We start from the raw sequence: 8,357 nt of genomic DNA, 5'->3' as shown, positions 1-8,357 counted from the left end.
AAGCCCTGATCCTTGTGGAGGTTTGTGCTGCAATCAGAAGAAGAGCCATATTGTGCTTGGGAAGTACCTCTTCATGAGAGGCAGAATCTTGCAGGAGGGGTGATGAAAATGCAGACCTAAATCTCCAAAAATCTGGGAGCGATGAAATAAGATAACACAAATTTCAGCTCTAAGTAAACAGGAGATATGAAGGCAGGACATACAGGATCTCCGAGTGTTGGGGAACAATGGGATGGCTGCACTGGCATAGGGAGGAAGACATGATGGACTGTTGCAAGAGGAGAGCAGTTGGACCATGGATATGGCTGGAAGAAGTTGGTTGGAGATGCAGGAGGTGAGTATCTGGCTCACTGCACAGCTCAGCCAAGGAAAACAAAGGAGGGTTTCCCTCCAGCTGCCATTTATACATATATAAGCAAGAGCAAGCAAGAAGTCTTGTATGTACTGTGACTTTCAGAGAGTTAATAGCTTAGAGATGAGTTAAGATGAAAATTATGGTAGTGGCTGTATGTTGCAAGATGTTATGGGGACTGGACTGATGAGAGGGAGAGAACTGTGTGTTACCATTGTATAAGAGATAGTGTAACCAGCAAGAATGGAGCTGTCAAGGGGTTTTGATTAAAAATCCTGCTTAATGGCTTCTTCTGCTCTGCCAGCAGCTATGCCTTGTAAATATCATCTGTTTCAGTTCTGTAAAGTAGAAAACGAAACTAGAAGAAGTCTGCAGAATTTCAGCAGGTCCTTCACCTAAAACTAGAAACAAAAACATGCCACCTGCACAGCCCGAGAGTAGTGGCAGATGCCTAAATGTGTAATAAGGAGAAAAATTCTTCTTCTTTTAATCACTAAGAAATTCACTGGCAAAGATATGCATTAATGCAGTGCCAAGATTGTGTGCTTCAGAGTACTGAGCTCAACAAAACTTAAAACTTCTGAAGACCAGGCCGTCTTAGCTCTGTCCCTTGAAGCAATGCCCCAACTTGCCCATCACACGTTCTGCCTTTGCACCATTGCCGAGCTCCTGGACCATGACCACAGGAGGCAGAGAGAGCAGCACCTTGATGGGATGTACCCACTCCAGCATTGAACATGCTTCCCTGAAACATCAAACCTATTGTATTTTATAACCCATCTTCCCTTATGAAAAAAAAAAAAAAGGGGGGGGGCGGGGGAGCAGGGGTGCAAAAAAACAGCAAGCTGTCCAAGAGTTAAATGCCTTTAACTCTCAGGTTCATTTCATATTCCACCTTGCTCTCGATTCTCTCCATGACAAGAAGACATTTGTAGATCACAGAGTGATAATATGGTGTTGTTATACTTTCATCTTTTCTTTTTAATCACCCCCATGGTAGAGGCCAGCAGGAAGATTTGGTTCCTTCGCTCAGATCTGCCCAGCTACTCCCCAGCCATGGCTACTGCTCAGGCGACCCTGAACACACCGCCAGCACTTACTCTGTAAGCCCTTTGCTTCCTCCATGCTCTGCTTCTAAAAAAAGCTTTTAGAAGGCTGAGAAAAGAGGAAAGAGAAGCTAGCTTTAGACTATCATCTGGACATTTTATCTATTTATACATGTGCCAGAAGCAGAAAAGGGATGGTGAAGGATCAGGGTAGATATCCCATGCCTTGATTCATGTGAATGGTCCCCGCAAATTGAGGTGATGTCAGTATCTGTGTTGAGGCATGTGTACATGAAATTGGATTTCAACAGATTTTGAGGGCTGAATATTAGTTTTTAGACTCAAATGGATAGTCAGTGGTCTAAAAAGAGTGTTTGAAGACATGGTGGGGAAGGGAAAACACCTGGTGATATATCTTGTGTTCAAATGCGGCCCCTAAGCATGGGAAGCCTAGCAGAGGATTTAAGTGCAAAGCTGCACAAGTGACATCAAATGGGAGGGGAAAAAGGGGGACACAAACAGTGAAACCAGAGGAAAGTACGCAGTGTGCCTTGAGAAAAGGTGATTAAAGGAGTCCTGCTCTCCACAAGCTCTGACAGGTCCGTGAGCTACTCCTGCCATGCCATACTCAGTGTTTCCTCACACTCTTCCCCGGCAGCACAGCTGGGGGCTGTTTGCCACCTGGGCCTCTTCCTTAAGCTGCAGGGAAGGCTATTCAAGAAGGGGGCAGCAGGGGAAGGCAGGAAGAAATGTGATTTCCTTTGTTCTAAGCAAACCTGACACCTCAGGCTGAGCCTGGCTTGAGCTTGGTACACAGCCTGCCAGCTCTACTGGCATATCTTCACCAGGAGCATACAACCCTCTGCACACATGCAGCCATCGTCAGCGAGTAGAGACAGTACTGCCATCGAGCAGCCCTGAGGGTGGTGTTGGCTGCCCTGCTCTTCCGTCCTCTCCTGTGAATGCATTACTGATGGTGATCACAGAGCCACAGAGCTTGCAGCTCACCTTGTGCATGGTGGCACTAGCTGTGGCTTTCCTGGGACATTACTGCTGGCACCGACCAACTTCCCTGTCTACTGCGGGGGGGAGGAGAAGAGGGGAGGGACTTTTGGACCAGACTTGTCACTGCATTGCACTTACAGCTGAATTTTTCCTTGGGACAGCAAACTGCAAGCCCAGGCTTCCCAAGGCCTTCAGCCCGCGTGCTTCAGACTCCCTCTTGATCACCTCAGCGTGTGTAAAGCTGCCTCCTACAGCATGCAACGTAATTCCATGTGGCAGAGAAGCTGTCTGTCTGGCTTGTCTGCTGTGCCTGTGAGGAAAGGGGAGCTGACAGTGGGCCTTGTGTGGGGTGCTGCCATCCTGCCCACCTCCTGGGAACATGTAGCTGGGGGAACCCTGGAAAGTATGATGGGACAGAGCAGAGAAACAATGAACAGCAGCGGTGGAGAGACCTGGAGAGAAAAGGTCTTTTCTCAGTGGACCCACACTTGAGCCTTTAAGATAATGGAGAAAATCTGGCTTTCCTAGGAACTGAGAAAAGACAGTGTGGAGTTTGCTGCACTCCAGGAAGCCACAGAAAATTACTGTTTCTGAAGTGGGGCTTGTCTCTGCAAAGAGTGGAGATGCGTTTGAATACATCTCACATAGCAGGTCTGAGTTTTCCCATTAAAAGACCACCTTTCTGTGGCTTAAAATATGGTGTTCTGATAAAGCTAACCCAAGAATCCGGAAACCTGTGGTAGCTTTTGGTATGCTCAGGGGTGTGGCAGCCATACCTCAAGGCTCTGGCCAATTCAGCGTTCCATTGCATCTTGTGCTCTTCTTCCTTTAGCACTGCCGAGACCAAGGTGTTTGCTGAGATCTTTGGCCTCAGAAATAACTAGTAGCAGAAGAACCACCAGGGTGTTATTCTACACCTGGCTTCTGCCATCACGAAGTAGTGTGTCCTTATTCCACACTGTAATGGTCTGGTGTAATAGTGCACACTTATGCTTCGGAGAAGAGGCTATTTTTCCTGAATCCCAATGAACAGATTATAAGGAAAGAATAAGGAAATTTAATCTTTGTGATTCTTCTACCACAATTCAAAAGTGCAGGTTAGGCAAAGCTAGCAATCTCTCTCCCTTATCTATTTCTTTTTTATTAAAAAATAAATAAATCCATTTCTAGTTAACTAGGAACTGTAGAATAACAGAAAATACCACCTAGAAATTTGTTTGTCTCATTCAAGCCAAGATTACCAATCCATTATCTTGGAAAAGAATCTGTAGTAGGCTATGTAAGGAGCCAGTTAGGATGCAGAACACAAAGAGCTAAAGAAGTCTCCCCAAAGCACAGGATTAGCCCCATATTTATTTGACAAATTTAGTGCTTGCTTTAATCTGAAAGGTCCTGGTATATGTCTGCCTCTTAAAAATGCTCAAGGCCTTAAAATTATGGGTGACAGCAAGAAACGGTGGAAATACACTGGAAATGTTGTCCAGGTCAGAAGAAGGACAGTTTCTAAATCAAGTTCCTGCCTTATCTGCAAGGATTATGTCTCTTCTCAAGTGTTAAAAGTATTTTCTGCCTCCTGGTTTTACAGAGGAAAGCACGTCGGTTGGATCTGTGGAGATAGAGTTCTCAGGCTCAGTTCTTTCCCACCAGAGGCAGGTATGTGCTACACCCATCCTGTAATTAGTGCCTGCTCTGGGCCTCTTGTGGAGGAGGACTGCAGTTTGCCAGCATGTTTGAAACAGCTCTCCATGTCATTGGGAGTGCTCCCATGAAAGCATTCTGGCTTGTTAAAACATCCAAAATCTAATACATGCGTGCCAGATAGATCATCCCATCTAGAGATGAAAAATGCCTTAGATCCGAGAGCCCATCTTCATGCTAAGGTAGGATATAGCTCTCAACAGACTCACATATCTCTGTTACGCTTCTTGATTTCTCTGCAGGATGCATGCCAAAGGCTTTTATCATCAATCCAGAGGAGGATCTACACAAGAGATATTCCAAAACAGCATCAGGGAACAGAATGCTTTTTTTCTTCCCTCTCTTGTTATTTCCTCACATTAAACAATTCATTGACTTTAATTGTGCTTGCCTCAGGCAAAGAAGCCTGGCAAATTTGAAAACCATTTTTATTATTAGTTAGGTGAGTTTACTTGCCAAGCATACTTTCCCAAGTTCTCTGAACATCCTACTCATCAGTCTCTAACAAAGGCCCCATTCACACAAGGGCTACCAAACGGGTTTGCAGCATGGTTCACAACTGGCTCAGGGTTAGAGCTTTCAGACTCCCCCTCTGTCTGCTGCAGTGGCATCCAAGGTCATTTATCATTAAGGAGTGTGCTTAAGCCTCAGTGTGGGAAGGACTTGCCTAAAGGAATACTTAAGTGGAATTGCAGTGCCTTGGAACAAAATTGCAATCCAAGAAGTCCCTGTTCTTAAATACAGCTGCCTCTGATATTCGGCTGAGCACTCCCAAGGTATATCAGACTTTGCTCCTTCAAGTGTCCAGATCTGATGCATATCGAGCAGCCCCTTCTGTGTGCAGCCAGTCGCCGTTCGCTGTCTAATTTAATAGCTCCCAAAATAGAAGACACAGGTTCAGCTCCATCTTTAGCCTGAGAATGTTTACTGTCTGTTTTCCGTTTTCCCAGAGAGTGCCCCAAGCACCAGACCACAGAGGGCAGGAAGACGTTGTCCTGCCTTGTGGCTGAAACTGGATCTAAGAGCTGTAAATAAGATTAAGACCAAGAATTTACAGAAGAGAGTGGGTGAAACTATAGTGGTTAGGCCATAAGGCTTAAATAAGGCTTTTCAAGGTGAAGGAGGAATCCAACCTGGATCTGAGTGCTGCTGCCTCAGCTGTAGACATGTGCCCTTTACCAGGAAAAGGTCTCCATCTGTCCTTCCAGGCTTTGGGCAGGTGCTGGTGCCCTGCAGTTCTGCAGAGGCAGGTGCCTGCCAGGCAGCCCTGAGGTTCTGCTGGGAATCACCCTGCGGCAGGGAGCGGGTGTGTGACAGGGTGCCACAGGGCACACTGATGCCTCCCCTCTGCCACATCGACCCACCAACCTGCTCAGAGAAGCTGTTTGAAGTTGGGTGCAAGTTAACTGGTTGGTAACCTGTGCCAGCGCAAAACCCTTGCCTGAATTTTTGATGCTTATGGTCCAAGGAGGAACTGGGGCTGAAGTGCTCGGATGTGTTTTTGTCTGTAGCTGGTACAGCCTTGCACAGGCAAGTGACAAGATACTGCTGCTGAAGCAGCCATACAGTGGTGATGAGGCTGCCAGGCAATGTGCTGGTAGGGCCCAGGAGTGGAGAAGAGCTGGAGAAAAGGTTGCTGAACCCTTCCAATATGGTGAAGTCTTTGCACAAGTGTGGAAGTAAAGCTGCCTGGAAACTTGACACTAGGGTGCTGTTTGTGCAGTGTCCTCTCTGTTTCCTGGGGATAAAAGGCCTGCTTTGCAATTCGGGAGTGCTGAAGGGCATGTGTAACTGCTCCAATGGCCTGAAGCACCATGCTTATGAGGAGCCTGAGCTAACAAACCTGCCTGGAAACAAGGGTAACAGGGAATGCAGAGCCTGACATGGGGGCAATAGGCCTTCACTGATTGTGCTAAGTCACAGGGATCTCTGTCACACACCACCCAGAAATCCTGTACATCCCATTATATCTTGTATTGCCATGAACAGGAGGGTTGCAACCACTTAATGCTGCTGGAAGGAATTTTGCTAAAATTTCCTATGAAAAGTAGTTGGAATCTTTGGTAGTTTCTGCTCTGGAAAAGTCCAGTTTGACTATTCAGAGAGTGTGAACTGTGCAGTCTGCCCCTTCTGCACCCTCCTCCCTATGATGCAGACTGCTCCTTAAAACTCACAATATATCCTTTTATCTGAATATAATGCATAGGGCAACACGAGACGAAGCTGCTGGTGGAAGAGGTCATGATGTTCCACTGCACTAGCATTTTGAAAGGGAATCCTTTAAAAAAAATAGCCTGTGACAAGGCTGAAGAGAAAGATCCTGCACTCTGTCAATGTCTTGGCATGGAGTTAGCAGGGAGCATGGGGCTGGACACAAGCAGAGAGTGGGCTTTTCTTGGCATGGGCCACAATGAGTGTGGTTGTCCAAGGAAAGTTTCTGGGGGAGGCCGAGGGGATAGGAGACGACAGACATGTTAAAGGGAAATGTGTTCCTACATAATGAGACATTGTAACGTATGTTAAAAAAAATAAAATTAAAAATTAAAAAAAAAAAAAAGTCTCGGACAGTGAAAGGATTTCCCTAGCAAGGGGGTTGAGCAGAACATAGTTTTGGCTTACCATTATAGGCTATTGTGTCTTCGTAGGCACAGGGCTCTTACACTGGACCAGCCTTTGTGTCAAATCTAGCTGCAACGCCTGAGTTCCCCAAGCTGCCCCCATGTGTGAATCAGCTTTGGTTTGTTTCTGCCCATGCAGCTGCTATTTTTTATTTAGTCTAATTTTAGCATATGTACCAGCAGCTGCAAATGTAAATGGTCCCATTTGGTATCCAGCAGGTCCAAACAGAGAAGTGGCCCCACGTGAGGTATGTTGGGTTCCCCCTCTCTGCATAACTTAAAAAACAAGCAAATTATAAACAGTTTAAACAGTTTCTGCAAAGTTTATTATGAAAAATTTTATTGCACAATTCTGTGGGGTTGTTTGTTTTGTTTTGGTGGTTGTTTGCTGTGTTTTGGTGTGAGTCTTTATTTTTTTTTTCTGGTAAATTCTGGACACTAATTGTAAAGTTCATGCACAACTATTTCCTTGCAGAACTGGACAATGAAGGACTTCGTCCCTGAGCTGTAACACCAGATCTGGATGCTGAAGCTTACTGGAAGCACAGAAACAGGGCAGAAAAGCAGACTTCCTGTAATGAACAGTATTTTCAGATAACAGTGTGTTTGCTTCTGGGGAAAGGAAATGAACCACCTAGGGGGAAAAAAGAGATGATTAAAAAAAAAAGAACCTAAAAAACCCAAACCAAACAGGTAGAGATAGTAGTAAACTGATGTAAAATATTAAACATATATCAGAAAGAACTAGTCTGCCAGGTTCAAGACAGTTTTTAGAAAAAGCACTGAAGTGTCTAGGAGAATTGATATATCGCTAGGATTTTGATACATTATTTTGAGACATGGTTTATTTTCCCTGCTGTCTCTCCTGCTCCCCGGCCTGTGACTACACCCAGCACGCACTTCTTCCCACAGCTCCCGCGTCCAACTCACACGTGAAGATCATTGCAAGTTTGGCTTCTGCCTGTTTCAGTGTGTAGTTTGTTACCTGCCAAGGTTTCACACACATCAGTTGAGTGCTACACCAAAACCAAGCCAAGAAAATACAAACAGGAAGCTTGCATCCATTCTTCAGTACCGCCATCAGAAAGGGGAAAACACTTTCATTCCCCTTGCTGATCCAGCAGGCTGGTGCTTCTCAGGCATGCTTTTTGCTACTCTGCTCACACTATGGAATAAATTCAGAGGTGGGTATCTTTTTTGCCCAGCCAAAACTGGATGATTTCTTGCTGAACACTGTCTCTGATTTGGGTTATTCTCTCATTTTCTTTCAACAGGACGCGATGAGAAATGTAGGTTCATAATCTCAAGATTATGCAGCAAAAAATAAGCAGTTTTCTTATTCAATAACATAATTTGAGTTCTTGTCTACTCCCAAATATGTTTCCATTTTCTAGCCAGGGACTAGGCAGAGTGGGATGACTCTAAAGATCCTCAGACCAGCCCTATCTTGCCCTGGTAGTGTTCTCCCCATCTTATTATGGTCCTGTGTGTCAAAAGAAACCAGACTAGTTTCTCTTTATTTTTATCTGTATGACAGGAGATAGACAAGTTGAGTGGGTGTTTGAGAATAATAATTATTAAAACATCAATACAATAAAATTATCTTATACCTTTTGTCTTCAGTGAACTTTGAAGTTT

At 45.1% G+C, this 8,357-nt stretch overlaps 1 long non-coding RNA gene across 1 annotated transcript; it reads left to right on the top strand.

Annotated features, from left to right (window-relative positions):
- Positions 1–201: 201 nt before the first annotated feature.
- On the top strand, positions 202–7,276 carry LOC309451560. Its single transcript, XR_014186274.1, has 3 exons — positions 202–334; positions 3,989–4,056; positions 7,195–7,276. It is a non-coding gene; the product is annotated as an uncharacterized lncRNA (long non-coding RNA).
- Positions 7,277–8,357: the final 1,081 nt, after the last annotated feature.

This window comes from Streptopelia decaocto (assembly GCF_964273445.1).
Source record: "Streptopelia decaocto genome assembly, chromosome: Z".
Classification (NCBI taxonomy): Eukaryota; Metazoa; Chordata; class Aves; order Columbiformes; family Columbidae; genus Streptopelia; species Streptopelia decaocto.
This window is presented reverse-complemented; position numbering and strand designations above follow the sequence as displayed.